This window comes from Pelodiscus sinensis, chromosome 28, assembly GCF_052426305.1.
Source record: "Pelodiscus sinensis isolate ZL-2025 chromosome 28, ASM5242630v1, whole genome shotgun sequence".
NCBI classification, from domain to species: Eukaryota; Metazoa; Chordata; order Testudines; family Trionychidae; genus Pelodiscus; species Pelodiscus sinensis.
Genome location: NC_143079.1, coordinates 18,096,362 through 18,116,627, shown reverse-complemented (window position 1 = coordinate 18,116,627; position 20,266 = coordinate 18,096,362). Strand labels below are relative to the sequence as shown.

The window sequence follows — 20,266 nt, the reverse complement described above, 5'->3', positions numbered from 1 at the left end:
CCTGCAAAACACCTCACAAGGGCGACTGTGGATAAACCCAGCTGGGCTGTAGAGTGGCTGTTAGGTGGGGAAAGAGAGGTGCTCCCGCCGCCTCCCCGAGCAACTCACACATTTAAGAAAACTGCATTTGAGGCCTTTGCATTGGTGTCAGGATTGCAGAGTGGTCTAAGATGGCAGACTCCAGGGCCTGTCTTTCTGTTTGTTGGGTGTTCTGGTTTCCAAATGGAGGTGTGGGTTCCAATCCCACTCCTGGCACATCCTCTGTTTTGTATTTAGAGAGGTGACCTCATTTCCCCATCTCCCCTAACGTTGTAGGAGCCCTTCCTCAGCATTTCTCTTAGGCTGCATCTACACAGCAGTGTTACTTGGGCATAACGGCCATTACACTGCAATAACAATGGGAGCGTCTACACAGCAATTCCATTATTCCGACGTCTGTAACGCTCCATCCAGACCAGTGGTCTGAGGAGCCAGGAGGTTTCCAGGCTGCAGACAGACAAGTCCACAGGCAAAGACAAAGCAAAGTGCCAGACACTTCCTGGGAGCGGGAGACTCCAACCTAAACCCTGAGACCAAGGGGTTTACAAGCCAGATAATCAAAGTTTGCTCCATTTCTCCCTCCCACAACCCTGCAGAACCTCAAAGGCAACTCCACAGTCCCAGCCTGAGGCGAGGAGAGTGCCATGGCTTAGCTGGCTAAAGCCCCTGCTTCGTAAACAGGAGATCCTGGGTTCAACTCCCAGTGGTGCCTTATTGCAGCCTTTGTTCACATTTTCCCAGGTCCTTCTGGGACACAGAAGAGGCCTCCCCTGGCCACCCATGGAACTGCTGGTTCAGGAAAAGGCTGATTGGGGAGGGGCCTTGGGAAAGAGGAAACCACAAGCCTGGAGCAGGTGCCATTGGTGGTCAGGACAGGCCTCTTCTGTGTCCCAGAAGGAGCATAAGTAAATGGGAGCAAAGGCTGCAACAAGGCACCAGCAGTTACTGAACCCAGGAGCTGCCTTTTATTAGGCAAGTGCTTTAACCAGTTAAGCCACGGTGCCCTCCTCAGACCCACCTCTAAACTGTTCTACTGCGCTTCTCACCTGCAGGGCTTGCAGCTTCCTTCTGCCCAACTCTCAGGCTCTCTAGGCCCTGACCCCCTCAAGGGAGTGTAGTGTTTGCTCTCCTGTCCCAGCAATTGCAGTCAGAGCCCTGCCTTGCCAGTGCCAGTCACAGCAGCCTCTGCACCCGCTCCAGGCTTGTGGTTTCCTTCTTCCCAATGCTCCTCCCCAATCAGCCTTTTCCTGAACCAGCAGTTCCATGGGTGGCAGGGGCGGCCTCTCCTGTGTCCCAGAAGGGCATAAGTAAATGTGAGCAAGGTTACAGCAAAGCACCACTGGGACTTGAACCCAGGAACTTCTGTTCATAAGGCAGGTGCTTTAGCCAGCTAAGCCATGGTGCCTGCCCCCAAACAACTTTTTAAAATGGCTCCTTATGTTTCCAGGCAACACTTTTGACTCCCAAAGTGCAGCCGTTCCCCACTTCCCTCCAGCCATCGAGCCCAGGCAGTGTCGTGCCCCCTGGGCCCAGAAAGCTACAGCTCTGTGGGCAGGGGGCTTTGGCTTCCTTGCCCATGGGATGCTGTTGCAGGAAGGGCTGCTCAGCACGGACGGGGTTCACCTGTGGAGGAAGGGAAGAGTATTTGGGTGCAGACTGGCTCACCTAGTGGGGAGGCTTTAAACTAGGTTTGATGGGGGCAGGTGCCCAAAGCCCACAGGTAAGTGAACAACATGGACACCTGGGAGATGGGCCAGAAATGGGAGAGAGCAGGGGCTGTAACCGCAGAGATAAAGGAGGGACAAGGGACCACTGGGAAGCAAAATCTAATCTGTGCCTTAGATGCTGGTATAGACACACGGGACCATGGGTGATAAGGAGGAAGAAGTTGGTATCACAGGGACTTGGTGGGATAATACACTTTATTGGAATATTGGCACAGAAGGGTAGAGCTTGCTCGGGAAGCATTGGAAGGAAAAAGGACGGAGGAGTTTCCTTAGATATGAAACATGCGAATACTTGGTCTGAGGCGGAGATGGACACAGGAGCAGACTTTTCAGGAGTCTCTGGGTGAGGTTAAAGGGGTAAAACCCCAGGGTGATGTCTCTAGGCATCTATTACAGTCACCTCCCCAGGCAGAAGAGGTGCCTGAGGCTTTTTAAACAATTAACAAAATCATCTAAAGCGCAGCTGGTTTCACACACAATCAGCCTCACCCACAGCTGGGAGGCAGTTTGCTGTGAGCTGAAAAGAAACTGCCTGGTAGAACCAAGGCTCAGGATGCTTCCGTGTCCAGATGTGCAAACAGCTGGCAGCCAAGTGCTGGTCTGTTCCTGTCCTCCCCAGGCAGGTGAATCCCCTCCTCTGGGTGTTACAGGCAGGACTTTGCATGTCTGGCTTTTAGCAAGGAAATTTTTCTATGCCGGGCAAAAGTGACACCCCCTGCACTGCAGAAACCAGTCCACTGCCTTTTGCAAAGAGGCCGCTAGAAGCATTTAGCCCCCTTGTTGTCTCTGCCTATAAAACAAAGGAAAAAGACAACTTCTTCTACTGGAGAATGTGGGCATCACATGCAAAGCGAACGCTCTACCACTTGAGCTAATTCCCCTGCCTTTGAGCAGGTTCCTTGTCCCACCTACCTTGTTCCAGAGCCCACAACGTCCCTTCTGATAAACCCTCATATAAAACTCAGCAAATATCCAGAGACGTTGCTGTTCCCTTTACAAGACTCTGCACAGCTCAGTTCCAATCAGCTGGTCTTCCCTAGAGCCCGGAACATTGACCGCGGCAGCGTTGCTCTTACGCCCAGTGTAGACAGGGCCTTAGAGTGTCACAAACCAGCCCCGGGCACATTCCTGGCTAGGACCAGTCACAGTCTGGGGCCAGTGAGGGTCCGTCCTACCTGAGACGTGTGTGACACAAAAGCCTCCTGTTCCCTGCCCAGTTCCCAACACTGGCTGCAGACCCAGCGATATTTGGTGCCTTGGCTGCTGTCCCTGCTGGCAGGGAGCTGTCCCGCACCTGAAGTTCATCCGCCTCCCAGAGAGGAGGCAGCTCTGTGAGGGGGAGAAGCCGGGGAATTTCCCTGCATGTGTAAAAACCATCACTGCCGGCCCGGGCTGAGCCAGTGCGCTGGCATCCCTCATGTCTGGAGCATCCGCCAGGGAAAAACTGAAACCGTATCAGGAGATAAGGGGCCAGGGTCCCCCCCAGCAGGAGCTATAGGGAATAGGCTACCTCTACTTCTCCACAGCAGGAAATACTGGACGGGGTCCCTCCACCCGTCTCCAGGAGGAGCTATGGGACAGGGGACCCTCCACCCCCCAGCAGGAGCCAATGGGCGCCATGGGGGCTCACACACAAACAGGTGCACATGCCCTCAATATTGGTGCCGAGGGAAAAACTCGTTCCGCTCCTGGAACAGGAACAGTGACTAGCAGTGAGGCCCCTCCCTGGCAGCACCGTGTCAGACGGTTTCTTCTTGGCCTGGTGCCTTCTGAATGCTGGGAGCAGCTGCCTGGCCCGAGGGGCTGCAGTTCCCTGGAGAGAGGGGCTGGGGCCGGTGGCTGCAGGAAAACCCTTCTGCTGTGTCTGCGGCTGAGCTGCACAAAGGAAGATACAAGATCCCTGGGGGGGTCTTTGCCGGATGGACGTGCCTGAGGAAAGAAGCTGGAAGCGCAACAGACACACAAAAGGGGACGAGGGACAGTTTGAGTTGCACACACGGCAGGTGGCACAGCTCAGCCAGGGACCTTATCCACTCACAGAGCTTCCCAGCTTCTCCACCCCCCAAACCCCACCAGGCAAACTGCCCCATGGGCCTCGCCCGCACCATGCTCAGGGCCTGGGGATTTTCTGTCAGTTAGCCAGACCAGATCACTAGCCACCCCCACTGCTCTGGAGTCTCTGCCTCTCATTGGCCTTCTCATCCTCAGGCACCACTTTGTCTCCAGACAGACCCTGCTCTGCTACAGGCACCTCTCTCTCGCTGTCACTCATGGGCCTTCAAGTGCAAAAAATGCCCCTTTGTTCTGCCTGTGAATATATGGGCTTTTAGGAAATACACCTCTATTTGCTAGGGAGGGGTCTGAACAGTTTTTATAGAGAGAGAGACAGCCACCATGGATCATTCTTGCCAACTGTCTCAGAGAGCCAAAGGCGGCAAATAATTTGTTAATGAGAGGAAACTGTCACCCTAGGTGGGACTTGAACCCACAATCCCTGGCTTATAAGGCCAGTACCTTGTCCATTAGGCCAGCGGGGAACACAGAAAATAGTGCCAGGGAAAGAAATTCACCCTTCTAAATGTCCCTTCCTTGTCTTTTAGCTCCTAATGAAGTCCCTTTGAAGAAGCCAGATACACAGGAAGGGCTGATCATAACCCTCTGAAAATCAGCTTTCCATGGGTATCTGTAGCTGGCTCCAAGTCATGGCTTCCCCAGGCTGGCACCCAGGGGCATTATCAGCTGATGTCACACCCCCTTTGTCACATGGGAGTTGGGCTCATCCTAGGTACAGGCTGGTCAGCAGCACCTGCACATACCTGGGCACCCAGGGGAGCAGCAATAAGGTCCTGATGTTAAGAGGAATAAGGAATAAGGGATCTTCCGGAAAAGGTTTATTTTCTGAAAGATCCCTGTCTACACTGGCGCTTTTTTCGGGCAAAGCCCCAAGCTGGAAAAAAGCGGCAGCCATATTCATGCAAATGCCGCAGGGAAAATTTAAATCCCCATGGTATTTGCAATTCCGAACTGTCTCATTAGCATCCCTTTTCCGGAAAAGAGTGCCAATGTAGACACAGCCATTGGGTTTTGAAATTTGCGTAGGTTTTTCCAGAAGAGCAGTACAGTGTAGACACAGCCTGAGTGTTGCTCATCACTGGTAGGAGACAGGGAAGGACAAAACAGTCTAAAAGCACCTGCAGCCTTTCAGAACAACTGCCAGCCCCAACCCCAAGGACCAGCCCTTCCCTCCACCCTCACTGGGGTCTGCTGGGAATTGCCTGGATGCCTGCCCACCCCAGTGTCAGCCTAAGGATTGACTGGTCTGTAAAAGCTGCATCCTGGAAATGAGGAAGCAGCTAAAGTGACTCTGGTGGGACTTGAACCCACAACCTTTGAATGTCTAGCTGGACTCACATTAACCACTACAGCTTAGAAGTCCAACGTGCTTTCCATTAGATGACAGAGCCTGATGGACTACTGAGTTTGATATCTCCACTCCCTGCTCTGCAGCATGGCAATTGCTGGGGGTCTGTCGCTTTTGGGAGAGGAGGTAGGAAGAGGGAGGCAGCCACTGAAATTAAAGGATAAGAGCTGAGCTGCAGATGGAGACATTGATCCCACTGCCTCTCGCATGCTAAGCAACCGCTCTACCACTTGAGCTAATTCCCCTGCCTGCAAAAACAGCTGCTGCCTCACCCACCTTGTTCCAGAGCCCACAACATCCCTGCGGCTGCCCAAAGCTCCTTTCTGAAAGGGCCACTTGTGAGACTGACACCCGTGGGCCGGCTAGCTCGGAGGTTTAGGGGACGTGGTGCTCATATCACACAGACGCGTCTTAAGAGCAAGCCCCTTGTTTCAAGCTATAACAGGCTCGCTATTCCGACATCCCTTCATGGCAGGAGGAGGGAGGGATGTTTCGCAATAGCGATTTATTTGGAATAAGTGCTGTGTAGCCAGCCCCAAATTAAAAAATAAGCTATTTCAAAATAGGCGCATTGATTATTTTGAACTATGGGGCGCACCCCTAGTGAGTTAGAGCTGAACTCTGCCCCCAGCTCCCTGCTTCACCCACCCACCTACTGACTTCTCCTTGCCATAGGGCTGTTTGCATTGGCCTCTTCTCTCTGTCGCCAGGCTGCAGCTAGGACTGAGACTCAGGCAGGAGAATGTGACCCGGCTCCCTGCACCTGGGCCCTGCATTTCTCATCCCTTCAGAGACACTTGTTAGTGGAGGAATAAATCACAGTCACATGAGTGTAGATTATGAAACTTTGTAGTTGTTGTTGCCTTGGAAACTCCCCACAGACCTTCCCCTGGGGTCCCGGGCAGCCGCTCACACTGCACAGCTCACTTCGAGGTGAGGGTGCTGTGTAGACGTGCCCGTCCTGTTGAGGGCCAGCTTGCTGGGGGGAGGCTCTGGCCACTTCCTTTCCTTGTCTCTCTCAGGCTGTGTCTACACTGCAGGGCTACGTCTACACTGCAGGCTTTTTGCACAAGAGCAACTGCTCTTGTGTAAAAACTTGTAGAGCGTCTACACTGCAGGCACGTTCTTGTGTAAGTAAATTTATAGTGCAGCATCAGACAACAGGGCTTCTTGCACAGAAGTTATTGCTCTCCCCACGAGGAATAAGCCCTCTTGTGCAAGAACTCGTCAACAAGGTGGCAGTGTGGATGGGCAACAGCGGTTTCTTGCTCAAGAAAGCCATGTATCTAAAATGCCCATCAGAGCTTTCCTGAGCAGGAGAGCGTCCACACTGCCATGGGCACTCTTGCAGAAAAGCACTTCTCTTGTGCAACAGCCCATGGCAGTGTGGACACACTGTTGGGCAAGACATTTTGCACAAAACAGATTTTGCGCAAGAAGCCTGCAGGGTAGATGTAGCCAGGGGCTGTTTGGGTTTGTTACCAGCACTGAGCTTTGTACAACAGCCCAGGGAACATTGTGAAAAGCCAAAACCTTCCCGCCCTTGGTGTCCTTGGCCAGTCAGCAAGTGGCAGAAAGGTTCCCTGAAGTGCTGACTTCAGGTGATTTGAAGCAAATTGTAACAGCTCAGATGTGGTGGCTGAGTGGTTAAGGCGATGGACTGTTAATCCATTGTGCTCTGCACGCAGGGGTTCAAATCCCATTCTCATCAGGTGTTAGCAGTCTTCTCTCCTGCCTCTCCCAGAGGTTTAGTGGCAGCCCCACCCCCCTCCCACTACAGCCAGGGGAAATCTCCTCAGGGGGAAACCTCACAAAGGAGATTCCAGCCAGGCCATGGGGAGGGTCTTTGAGATGCCCCAGCCCTGCAGCCTGTCCCACCTGGCTGTTGCCATGGTCCCTCTGTGAGGTCACTGATTCCTAACCAATGAGCTGAGGTGCTGCACAAGGCCCTTGTGATGTCACTGCTGCCTTGCAGGCTCATGTCCTGCCCCTGGCAGCCCCTTGGCATGTGTAAGCTGCTCCCCCTCTGCCCCCGTCACTCAGGGCTGGTTCTGGGGCTCACGCAGGGAACATCAGAGGCTGCTCAGGGGGCCACATTGCTAGGAATAAGGGATCTTTTGGACAAGGTTTTATTTTCCAAAAGATCCCGTCTAGACTGGCGCTTTTTGCCGGCAAAGCCCCAAGCCGGAAAAAAGTAGCAGCCATGTTCATGCAAAGGAAGTGGGGGAGATTTAAATCTCCGCTTCATTTGCAATTGCGCTGTGTCTAATCTGCATCCCTTTTCCGCAAAAGGCCCTTCAGCAGCAGCACACGGCTGCCATCCAGCAGGCCCTTCCGGGGGCTTGTGCATCTGAGAGGCCCTGAGGGAGAGTTCCAGACAAGGACACCTGTGAGACTCTCCCCTGGGTGCCCCCACAAGGGCCTTCTGTATTTCCCCTCTGTGCCTCCCCCACCACCCACACACACCCTTCCCCTGCCCGCCCTTCCCACTTTCTGCTCCCGCCTCCCCTGCTGAAGACACGTGAGGAGACACGTGAGAAGTGGTTTGTTTTTTTGTGGACCTGCCCCGACCGCAGCCCTAGAGACTCTGGAACAAAGAAGACACATGAGAAGAACCCAACTTTCTTCCTTTTGCTGTGACATGGATGGATCTAGCTCAGGTTTCACTCAAGGGGTCCGTCTGCATGTGAAGTACCTGTGACAGCCCCTGTGCTTCTCTGCCCCTCATCAGCAATGCCACCTACTTGGGGGAGCACGTGCCCCGAGACTTGTAGAAATGAGAACCTAGACAAGCCAGCAGCAATCAGGCACCCTTTGATAGCTCACCTGGCAGAGCAGAGGACTGTAGTGTGTGTTTGACAAGTGATCCTTAGGTTGCGGGTTCAACTCCGGCTCGAAGGAGTGATTGTTTTCCCTCCGGCCTGGCCTTCGCAGAAGGTAACCAAGGTGGTTTCCTTGGGTCCGTGTCTTCAGAGCCCTCCGCTGCAATTGACAGAAAGATTGTGGGGAGGAGCTGCCAATCACATTTCTTGGGCTGTGCAGGTTATATCCACAAACACAAAAGTTCTTTTGGAACAATGGCCGTTATTCCACAGTAACAATGCAAGAGTCTACACAGCAATTCCGTTATTTTGAAATAATTCTGAAGTAACAGACGGTTTATTCCGACTTCTGCAAACCTCATTCTACGAAGAATAACACGTAATCCAAATTAGCTATTTCAAAATAAGGTGTCTGTAGCTGCGCCACTGCTGCTAATTTGAACTAGCCCCTCCCCAGGGCCATTCTAAGTTATTCTTCCTGGGGCTCTAAATCGAGATAGCTCGTCTACACTGGGGAGCCTGCCTCGGACTATTCTGAGGTTTCCCTGCAGTGTAGACGTGCTAGTTCGAAATAAGCTATTTTGGAATCACTATTCCAGACCAGCTTATTCCAAAATAAATGTGCCATGTAGTCGTAGCCAGAGGAAAGCCCGGAGTCCAGAGGCCAGGCTGAAAGCTCAGTATTCCATATGGCTACACACAGTCACCTGTCTTGGTCCCATGGTGTAAGGGGCAGGACTTTGAATCTTGCAATCTGAGTTCAAATCTTAGTAGGACCTCCTGGGTTGGGGCTTATTGTTGTGAGGTTTTCCACACTGCCTGGCTATGCTGCAGGCTTCTTGCACAAGAATGGCAGTTCTTGTGCAAAAACTAGCACAGTGTCTACCCTGCATGTGCATTCATGTGCAACAAAAACAGTAAACCATTGGAAAAGAGGGCTTCTTGTGCAAGAGTTAGTCCTCTCCCCATAACGAATAAGCCCTCTTGCACAAGAAGGCAGTGTGCACAGGCAAGAGGGATTTCTTGTGCCAGAAACCCCTATGGCTAAAATAGCCATTAGAGCTTTCTTGCACAAGAGAGCATCTATGCTGCTGTAGATGCTCCTTAGGAGGAGATAAACCACCTCATAGAGCTGGAAGGGACTTTGAGAGGTCAGATAGTCCAGCCCCCTACCCTCATAGCAAGCACAGGAACCCTCCCTGACAGATTTGCCCCAGATCTCTAAATGGCCCCCTCAAGGATTGAATTCAGAATCCTGGGTTTAGCAAGTTAATACTCAAACCACTCAGCTCTCCCTCCCTGTTGTGCCAAAACACATGGATGTGTGGATGTGCTCTTGCACAAGAACTCTTGCCCAAAACAGTTCTTGGGCAAGAAGCCTGCAGTGCAGATGGAGCCTAAAGTTTTTCATATTTTTTGTTTTAAAAATATTTCAAAAAGTTGTTCAATGTGCCCCAAGCCTGGAATTGTGCTGCAGCCACCTCCCTCGCTACGGTCGCTGGCTCCATGTGCACTGGCCTTCTGTCTGGGTGCTGGCAGGGGAGTGAGAGGTGGCAGGTACTGATGGGTAACAGGTGCCAAGGTGCATACAGAGAAGCCAGCGCCTGCATCTGACCTCACTGTGCACACCTCAGCTTTTAACAAACACTCTCCTCCTGTCTGCAGCTCTGTTCTCTTTGGAGACGGGCCACTCTCTATTGCTGTGCGCACTCTTCAGTAAAGAGCTTGTGACTGGACTTTGCTGGTGTTGCCTGTCTCTTTGCAGACAGACAATGAACTGAGCCGTCTGGGCTAGAGTCCCTGACAGAGGCAACGATTCCCCACTGGCCAGGGCAGAGTCTCCCTCTGACACAGTCATGGAGCCTTCTCCCCCTGCTCCTGCCTCCCTCCCCTTCTCTAAGCTCTCAGGGTATGTCCACATTACACAGTTTTCCCTTCTTCTGCAAGAAAATGGAAAGAACAGAGGGTTTCTCTGGCATTGGTGATCCTCATTCTACAAGGAAGAAGCCTTTTTGCAGAAGAGCTCTTTTGGGAAAACGCATGTGTGGTTGGAGAAGAAAGTTCTTTTGGAAGAAGAGGAAAGGGGGAAAAGCAGAGGTGCCCTGGTGGCCATTCCATCCATAGCAATCCCAGCTTACATGCGAGAGAGCGTCCATTCAGTCTGGACTCTCTCTTTCGGAAAAGCAGATCACTTTTTTAATGAACTTTTGCAGTGTGGACGCTCTCTTCTGGAAGAAGTTTTTTTTTGAAGCTCCCTTCTGAAAAAAGCTTCTTCCGAAAGAAGCCTGCAGTCCAGACGTAGCCTCTGGGTACATCTGCAAAGAACGCTTATTTCAAACCGCTATATTGAAAAAAATTAAATAGCTTGTTTCGAAACATCATATCCACTCTAGGGGGAAGCCTCAAAATTAGTCCAAGGAAGGTTCCCCTAAGGTGGATGCGCTACCTTGATTTAGAGCCCCAGGAAGCACCAGGGAGTAATTACTTTGAATGTCCCTGGGCAGGAGCTATTTCAAAATAGCAGCAGTGGAGCATCCACACTCCGGGTGTTTTGAAATAGCTATTTCGGAAGAGGCGTTATTCTTCATGCAATGAGGTTTACAGATTTGGAACTAAGCCGTGACTGGCTTTTGAGGGGAGCAAGTAGGAAGAGGGAGGGGCCACTGGAGTCACTTGGCCCTCTGGGTGGCTCTGCCTAGGAAAAGAAAAACAGGGACCCCCCCATCAATGGAGAATGCAGATATTGATCCCACTGCCTCTCACATGTGAAGTGAGCGCTCTACCACTCAAGCTAATTCTTCCACTCTGTCAGCACTAAATCTTTTGGTGACTCTTCCCTTCTTCACAGGGATGTCTGCCTTCTAGGTCAGTTAGTCATGGGAAACGAGAAGGCTCCAACAAGGCTACTCCTCACAGTCGTGCTTGTGACCCTCATTCTCTCTCTGGCCTCAAGGACAGATCTCAAGGAGACTCCCTGCAGCAAAGCCATGGGGGGAGGGGAGGGGGGGCTCTGAGATAGCCCCTGCCCTGCAGCCTGTCCCACCTGGTCATTGTCATGGACTCTCTGTGAGGTCATCACCTCCCAACCTCCATTAGCCAATAATATGAGGGGCTGCAGGAGGTACTTGTGATGTCTCTGCCACACCCACCCCTGCCCTCCAGGGCTAATGTCCTGCCCCAGGCAGCCCCTTTGCCTGGCTGAGCTGCTCCCAGGGGTGAAAGTGACACATTTCTTACAGGGACAGTTCTATTGGGCACCACCCCTTGGGTATAGGGAGGCTCAAGGCAGGAAGTGGCAGGAGGGGTTGTGATAGGACAGTACCTGTTAGAAATTACAGAGGATAGTGGGAGGCTCAGGGAAGGGATTTGGGGGGCATATGGGTGAGGTAGGGCTCAGAATACAGAAGTCAGGATTCAGGCTGAGGATTGAGGGGATCAAGGGGACTAGAATCCCAGCTCCCTCTGCTCTGGGCTCCCTGAGGCCTGTTATCAAACAAGGGATTTCTCTGCACTGCACTGAGGAGAGAAACCCCTGAGCCAGTGACATGGACTGTTCTGGTTCCAAGCAACCAAGAGGGTGTGTGTGTGTTCAGTCAATCTACATGTGACTAGATCCATCTAGCAGCCACAGGGGCCTTTAGCCAAGGCAGCGGTGACTCTGAGGAAGGGTTGGGGGCTAATCAGAGGAACATGAGTGTCCAAGGCTGGGCAGAAATGGACGAGGGGACGTCACAGACACTAACACATCAAGAGGTAGAGAGAGGCCCTGCTGCTCTTCCAGACATGCCACAGCCTGGATAGAACCAGGGATTTTCAGCTGTTTAATCTAAGGGTGTGTCTAGACTACCTAGTTTTGTCGACAAAAGTGGACTTTTGTCGACAAAACTATACCAGCGCCTACACTACCGCTGAGTTCTGTCGACATAACGTCGACAGAACTCAGCAGTTTTGTCGACGCTGGTAAACCTCATTTTACGAGGCAAAACACCTTCTGTCGACAGAACTCTGTCGACAGAAGGTGTTATTGCCTGTAACACTGCGTCCAGACTATGGAGTTCTGTCGACAAAGCAGCTTGCTTTGTCGACAGAACTCAATGTGTCTGGACGCTCTTTGTCGACGGAAGTTTTGTCGACAGTATCTGTCGACAAAACTTCCGTCGACAAAACGTGGTAGTCTAGACGTCTACCCTAAGACACTTGCTACTGAGCTGCTGCCAACAGGCCAGGGGAGGAAGGCCAGGACAAGACCCTTTTAGCCACTGGGTCTGTGCAGGCTGGAGACTCCTCCTACCAGATCTGTGGCCTGAGTCCTGCAAAGCCTCCAACCGCTGCCTGGTCTGACTCATCTGCTTCCCCAGGCTGGCACCCAGGGGCATTCTCAGCTGATGTCACCCCCCTCTGTCACGTGGGAGTTGGGCTCATCCCAGGCACAGGTCTGGCAGAAGGAGCTCCGCTTACCTGGGCACCACGGGGAGGTGCAATAAGCGGAGAGCCAGTGCTTCAAACCAGGGACCTTTTGTGTGTTAGACAAATGTGCTAACCACTACACCACAGAAACACCTGTGAAGGACTTAAGTTCTGCTGGACTTAAACTTGGACAAATGTTCTGCTACTAACTCTTGGCCAATGCTTGGGGGAAAAGGCCGAGCAAGAGCAGGGAATAAGACACCCGCCCTCCATCCCGCTACTTCTCTAGACCTTTGCTCCCAACATTGGGAAGGTGGCAGGGGCTTTGTGATGCAGGAGGGGTGACCCACGTCACATCCCATCCCCAGCGTTGCCCCCCTGCAGGGATGGACCTTTGGGGACAGGCCCAGACTCCCCGACCTCTCACACTCCAGAGCAGAGCAGTCCCCAGGGGTAGGGCTGAGCCATGCAGTGGTGGCAGGAGCTGAGAGTTTACCTGAGACCTCAGGAACCCAGCACACGGCACCATCCCAGGCATCTCTCTGACAGGGGCAGAAGGGGAGGGTGTCTCAGGACTTGGGTAGCTTGTTGCCCTAGGAAGGGGTGTGACCAAAACACATACCCTCGCTGTGAGCAGGATTTGAACCTGCACAGGGAAACCCCAGTGAATTTCTACTCCAACGCCTCAACCACTCGGCCATCACAGCGCTGAGAGGTTTATTTCCTGTACGTAAATGTGGTGAAAAATTCTGTTACTAACACCTTGGCCAACTCCGATTGCTGTGGGGTTAAGGAATTCCCTCTTGTTAATTCTGTGCCCTCAGGAAGGGACCAAATCAAAGGAGGCCAGGCCCCCCCCGGGGACTCCAACCTAAACCCTGAGACCAAGGGGGTTGACAATCCAGATGATCAATGTTTGCTGCACTTGTTCCTTCCCTCAACCCTGCCCAACCTCAAGGCCAACTCTACAGCCCCAGCAGCTGGGGGAGATGTGCATGTCAGAGCCTCTGCCCACTGAGCTGTAGCCTTCTGTGCCCAGGGAGCCAGACACTGCCAGGGTGGGAAAGCAGGAGGGAAATGGGGAATGGTCGCTCTTTGGGAGTCACAGGTCTTGTTTGGGACCATAGAGTAGAACAGTTTTACAGCCCACTGGTGAGGAGGGTACCATGGCTTAGCGAGCCCGTTATGGTTTGACACAAGGGGCCCACGGGTGTCAGTCTCACAAGTGGTCGTTTGCTTGGGGAACTGCAGGGATGTTGTGGGCTCTGGAACGAGGGGGGTGAGGCAGGGAAGCTGCTCACCAGCAGGGGAATTAGCTGAAGTGGTAGAGCACTCACTTAGCATGTGAGAGGCAGTGGGATCAATGGCCACATTCTCCAACTACAGATCAGTCCTTAGCCCTCATTTTCAGTGGCTCCTCCCTCTTCCTACCTGCTCCTCTGAAAAAGACAGACCTGGCTCCCCTTTCTTTTCCTGCAGCAATTGCCATGCTGCAAAGAGAGGAGAGAGAGCAAATCTAGCAGCCCATCATGCTCTGTGGTGCAATAGCAAGTGTGTTGGTTATCTAAGTTGGGATGCCCACAGGCCAGTTGTTCAAAGGTTGTGGGTTCAAATCCCACTACAGTCACTTTAGCTGCTCACTGATTTCCAGGGTAGCTTTTAGAGAACAGGCAATCCTTAGGCTGACACGGGGGTGTGCTTGAGTCCAGACAGTTCCCTGCAGTCCCCATTGATGGCAGGGGCTGGTACATGGGGATGAAGGTGGGGATTGTTTTGAAATGCTGCAGGTGCCATTGGACCATTTTGTTCCTGTCTCGTACCAGTATTGTGCAACACTCAGGCTATATCTACACTGCACTGTTCTTCTGGAAAAAGTTACGCAAATTGTGAACCCCAATTTGCGTGGTTTTTTCTGCTTCTTTTTTCAGAAGAGGCTTTTCCAACATTTGATCTGTCTACACTGAGCCAAATGTTGGGGAAAAAAACCCCTTTTTTGGAACATCCCTTCTTCCTCATAAAATGAGCTACAAAAGGATGCCCAAAAAGCACGTCGGAAGAGAAGCTGTGTTTTCTGGACTAAAGCGTTGTCTCTGTAGTGTAGACAGAGCTCTGATGTAGCATCTGTTTTCAAGTTTAGGGTGCAGCGTAGACAGAGGGTTGCAATATGATACGCAATTTGAGCTACAGAAGTTGTCGTTTTGAGCTTATTTTGAAAATGCTTTGGTGTCTACACAGCACGAAATATCGAAATAACCTGCTATTCCTCTAGTCTCATTAACACAGACACAATAGCAAAACTCTACTATTTTCATCACTACACTTTTAAACAAGGAAATAGAGGCGATATATACCTAAATGGCTACATTACTAAACCTAAAATGCAAATATAAAAAGAATAAAACTTTCAGGCCCCCACACCTTGATATTTGTAGCTCAAAGCTGGAGCTGCTGTGGCAGGAGGTGAAGCTACAGAAGCTGACAGGGGACAATCAGTGGGCGGAGGGCTATTTTTTCTCCTCCCAGGGCTGATGTGGCTAGAACCAAGGAGAAGAAAATCCTCTTCCCTTCTCCTCAGAAGATGGAAATTGCAGTTGGTTCTCTCTCTGGTTCTACTAAAGCTGGACTCCAGGACTAGACTTTTTCTTTCTAAAACCCTGCCGAAAGTTGAGATCTATTTTCTTGTAGACTGAGAGTTAAAGAAGAGCATCACCTAGCATGCAGCTTGAACCCACAACCTGGAAGTTAAAAGTCTCCTGCTCAACCAACTGAGCTAACAAGGATGCAGTTAACAAAGCTTCTGACACCCCATCACAGCATAGCAGGAGCCAAGTGTTCTCCATTGCCCGACACAAGGCTCTTTCTTGCCCCAAATGGGGGGTTCTGGTCTGTGAGGAGGTTTAAGCTCAAATCCCCCTCCTGACACACCCACTTCTTTCCCCACAAGGAACGGCCCCATTTCCATCCCTCCAGGGACAGGAGAAGGGGTCGGGTTCAAGATTTCTCTTAGCGCCGCAGCAAGGGGAGATGGAGGAAAATCAAACCGCTTTGGAAGCTTTGTTCTCATGGCACCAAGTGTGGCATGAGGGGTGTGAGCTGGGGAGCAGAAGGGGTATTTGGGTGCACCCAGAGGCAGCAAGAATTCAGTCTCTCAGGCCAGTGCATTGGGGACAATGTGTGAGCCCTTCCATGAGCATTTTTTGCTCCCACTGGGGAAGGCAGGTGGGCTTTGAGCTCCAAATCTCAAGGGGCTGGTGAGGAAATGAGGAGCTGGCAGCTTGGGTGAGTTGCTTCCCTGAGAACAAGAGGTGGAGTGTTCACAAGGTGCATCCCCTCCCCTGCAGAGCAGCGTGTTAGAAAGAGCCAGGAACAGAACAGTCAGACAAGTTCTAGCAGCAAGATCTGCTTCTCTGGTGTAGTGGTTGTACCATTTGTCTAATGTGCAAAAGATCCCTGCTTTGAAGCCAGGCAGAAACACAAGGTTGTCTCTCATTGCTGCTCCCCTGAGTGCCCAGGTAAGTGCAGCTGCTGCTGACCAGCCTGTGCCTGGGATGAGCCCAACTCCCATGTGACAGAGGGGGTGACATCAGCTGAGAATGCCCCTTGGTGCCAGCCTGGGGAAGGGAGATGAATCAGGCCAGGCAGCTGTTGGAGGCTTGTGGCTTGGCCTCCCCTGCCCTGGGAGGCTGGTGCATTGGGCTGGCTCTGCCTGCTGCCTCCCTTGTGTGACTTGCCCAGTGTCCACAGGCCAAATGTCGGAAAAGCCTCTTCCAAAAAAAGCAGAAGAAAAAGCTACACAAATTTGTTTTCGAAATGTGCGTAGGTTTTTCCAGAAGAGCAGTGCAGGGCAGACACAGCCTGAGTGTTGCTCAGCACTAGTAGGAGACAGGGAGGGACAAAATAGTCTAAAGGCACCTGCAGGCTTTCAGAACAACCCCCATCCCCAACACCAAGAACCAGCCCTTCCCTCCACCCTCACTGGGGTCTGCTGGGAATTGCCTGGATGCCAGACCACCCCAGTGTCAGCCTAAGGTTTGCCTGGTCTGTAATAGCTGCATCCTGGAAATGAGGAAGCAGCTAAAGTGACTCTGGTGGGACTTGAACCCACAACCTTTGAATGTCTAGCTGGGCTCACATTAACCATTACAGCTTAGAAGTCCAATGTGCTTTCCATTGCACCACAGAGCCTGACAGACTGACGGGGTTGATAGCTCCACTCTCTGCTTTGCAGCATGGCAATTGCTGGGGGTCTGTCTCTTTTGGGAGAGGAGGTAAGAAGAGGGAGGGGGCCACTGAAATTAAAGGATAAAAACTGAGCTGTGGTTTGAGAATGGGGGCATTGATCCCACTGCCTCTCTCATGCTAAGCGAGCACTCTACCACTTGAGCTAATTCCCCTGCTTGCAAAAGGCCCTACTGCCTCACCCACCTTGTTCCAGAGCCCACAACATCCCTGCGGCTGCCCAAAGCTCCTTTCTGAAAGGGCCACTTGTGAGACTGACACCCGTGGGCCGGCTAGCTCGGAGGTTTAGGGGACGTGGTGCTCATATCACACAGACGCGTCTTAAGAGCAAGCCCCTTGTTTCAAGCTATAACAGGCTCGCTATTCCGACATCCCTTCATGGCAGGAGGAGGGAGGGATGTTTCGCAATAGCGATTTATTTGGAATAAGTGCTGTGTAGCCAGCCCCAAATTAAAAAATAAGCTATTTCAAAATAGGCGCATTGATTATTTTGAACTATGGGGCGCACCCCTAGTGAGTTAGAGCTGAACTCTGCCCCCAGCTCCCTGCTTCACCCACCCACCTACTGACTTCTCCTTGCCATAGGGCTGTTTGCATTGGCCTCTTCTCTCTGTCGCCAGGCTGCAGCTAGGACTGAGACTCAGGCAGGAGAATGTGACCCGGCTCCCTGCACCTGGGCCCTGCATTTCTCATCCCTTCAGAGACACTTGGTTTGGCCCACTTGGTTTGGCCACTTGCATGGCAGGAGGAGGGAGGGGTTTGGGAATAGCGATTTATTTCGAAATAAGTGCTGTGTAGCCAGCACCAAATTGCAAAATAAGCTATTTCAAAATAGGCGCATTGATTATTTTGAGCTATGGGATGCACCCCTAGTGAGTTAGAGCTGAACTCTGCCCCCAGCTCCCTGCTTCACCCACCCACGTACTGACTCCCTCGCTGCCAGGGGGCTGTTTGCACTGGCCTCTTCTCTCTGTCGCCAGGCTGCAGCCAGGACTGAGGCTCAGGCAGCAGAATGTGACCCGGCTCCCTGCACCTGGGCCCTGCATTTCTCATCACTAAATCACAGTCACATGAGTGTAGATTATGAAACTTTGTAGTTGTTGTTGCCTTGGAAACTCCCCACAGACCTTCCCCTGGGGTCCCGGGCAGCCGCTCACACTGCACAGCTCACTTCGAGGTGAGGGTGCCGTGTAGACGTGCCCGTCCTGTTGAGGGCCAGCCTGCCGGGGGGAGGCACTGGCCACTTCCATTCCTTGTCTCTCTCAGGCTGTGTCTACACTGCAATCTTTTAGAACAAGAGCAAGTGCTCTTGTGTAAAAACTTGCAGAGCGTCTACATTGCAGGCACGTTCTTGTGTAAGTAAATTTATAGTTCAGCATCAGACAACAGGGCTTCTTGCACAGAAGTTATTCCTCTCCCCACGAGGAATAAGCCCTCTTGTGCAAGAACTCGTCCACAAGGAGGCAGTGTGGATGGGCAACAGCAGTTTCTTGCTCAAGAAAACCCTATGGCTAAAATGGCCATCAGAGCTTTCCTGCGCAGGAGAACGTGCACACTGCCATGGGCACTCTTGCAGAAAAGCACTTCTCTTGTGCAAAAGCACATGGCAGTGCAGAGACACTGTTGTGCAAGACCTTTTGCACAAGAACTCTTGCACAAATAAGTTCTTGAGCAAGAAGTCTGCAGGGTAGATGTAGCCAGGGGGTGTTTGGGTTTGTTACGAGCACTGAGCTTTGTACAACAGCCCAGGGAACATTGTGAAAAGCCAAAACCTTCCCGTCCTGGGTGTCCCTGGCCAGTCAGCAAGTGGCAGAAAGATTCCCTGAAGTGCTGACTTCAGGTGATTTGAAACTATCCCCAAAAGCTCAGATGAGGTGGCCGAGTGGTTAAGGCAATAGACTGCTAATCCAGTGTGCGCTGCATGCAGGGGTTCAAATCCCATCCTCATTGGGTATTAGCAACCTTTGCTTTTGCCTCTCCCAGAGGTTCAGTTCCAGCCTCTCCCACTGCAGCCTGGGGAAAGGGGAAATCTCCACAGAGACACTCCCAGCTGGGACCCTCAATCCCTTCTGCTCTCAAGGGGAAACCTCACAAAGGAGATTCCAGGCAGCCAGGCCATGGGGGTCTCTGAGATGCCCCAGCCCTGCAGCCTGTCCCACCTGGCTGTTGCCATGGTTGCTCTGTGAGGTCACTGCCTCCCAACCAATGAGCTGAGGTGCTGCAAAAGTTCCTTGTGATGTCACTGCTGCCTTGCAGGCTCATGTCCTGCCCTTGGCCTGTGTAAGCTGCTCTCCCTCTGTGCCTCTCACTCAGGGCTGGTTCTGGGGCACAAACAGGGAACATCAGAGGCTGCTCAGGGGGCCACATTGCTAGGCCAGGGACCCTCCTGTGGGGCTGTGAGTGTTGCTGGCCCTGCTGTACAGACACGGCCATAGAGCCTCAGGAGGCTGCAGCGGTGGGAGACACTTCCCTGGTTTCGGGAGGGAGACAGGACGTGAAGGCCAATGACTCGGAGCCAGCTACTGATACCCATGGAAAGCTGATTTTCATAGGGATGTGATCAGCCCTTGCTGTGTATCTGGCTTCTTTAAAGGGGTTTTATCAGGAGTGAAAAGTTGAAAAGGGGCCATTTAGGAGGGTGAATTTCTGTCTCTGGGGGTGTTTTCTATGTGCCCCAGTGGCCTAATGGACAAGGTATTGGCCTCCTAAGCCAGGGATTGTGGGTTCAAGTCCCACCTGGGGTGACAGTTTCCTTTCACTGATAAGCAACTTAGCTTTCTCTGCCTTTTTGAGAGATTTGGTAAGGATGCTCTTGGCCTCTACAGAAGCTATTCAGGTGTGGCTCTGAGTGCTAAAAGCCCAGGTAGTCAAAATGAAGGGGTACATTTTGCTCTAGAAGGCCCAGCAGTGACAGACAGAGGGAGGTGGCTGTAGCAAAGCAGGGTCTGTCTGGAGACAAAGTGGAGCCTGAGGATGAGAAGGCCAATGAGAGGCACAGACTCAAGAGCGGGGGGGGGGGGCTAATTACTTGGTCTGGCAAATTGACAGAAAATCCCCAGGGCCTGAGCATGGTGCGGGCGAGGCCCATGGGGCAGTTTGCCTGGTGGGTTTGGGGGGTGGAGAAGCTGTGAAGCTCTGTGAGTGGATAAGGTCCCTGGCTGAACTGCACCCCCCGCTGTGTGTGTGACTCAAACTGTCCCACGTCTCCTTTTCTGTGTCTGTTGCGCTTCCAGCATCTTTCCTCAGGTATGTTCATCTGGCAAAGGCCCCCCCTCCCCCAGGGATCTTGTATCTTCCTTTGTGCAGCTCAGCCCGCAGACACTGCCAGGGCTGGATGGAAATTGCTGCACTTTGGGAGTCAAAGGTGTTGTCTGGTCCCATAGAGCACCATGCCTTAGCTGGCTAAAGCACCTGCCTTGTAAACAGGAGATCCTGGGTTCAACTCCCAGTGATGCCTTATTACAGCCTTCACTCACATTTTCCTATGTATTTCTGGGACACAGAAGAGGCCTCCCCTGGCCTCCCCTGGCCACCCATGGAACTGCTGCTTCAGGAAAAGGCTGATTGGGGAGGAGCACCTGATGCCCACATACCCTGACTCTCCATGGCTG

The 20,266-nt window shown here is 52.3% G+C and overlaps 3 non-coding genes across 3 annotated transcripts; 2 read left to right on the top strand and 1 right to left on the bottom strand.

The window, feature by feature from the left end:
• The first annotated feature begins 6,816 nt into the window (after window positions 1-6,816).
• On the top strand, window positions 6,817-6,898 carry TRNAN-GUU (transfer RNA asparagine (anticodon GUU)). The gene has a single exon. It is a non-coding gene; the product is annotated as a tRNA-Asn (tRNA).
• Window positions 6,899-16,496: 9,598 nt separating this feature from the next.
• On the bottom strand, window positions 16,497-16,601 carry TRNAR-UCU (transfer RNA arginine (anticodon UCU)). Its single transcript has 2 exons — window positions 16,565-16,601; window positions 16,497-16,532 (listed from the first exon to the last, which is right to left on the bottom strand). It is a non-coding gene; the product is annotated as a tRNA-Arg (tRNA).
• A 2,725-nt stretch (window positions 16,602-19,326) lies between these two features.
• TRNAR-CCU (transfer RNA arginine (anticodon CCU)) lies at window positions 19,327-19,399 on the top strand. The gene has a single exon. It is a non-coding gene; the product is annotated as a tRNA-Arg (tRNA).
• The last annotated feature ends 867 nt before the right edge of the window (window positions 19,400-20,266 follow it).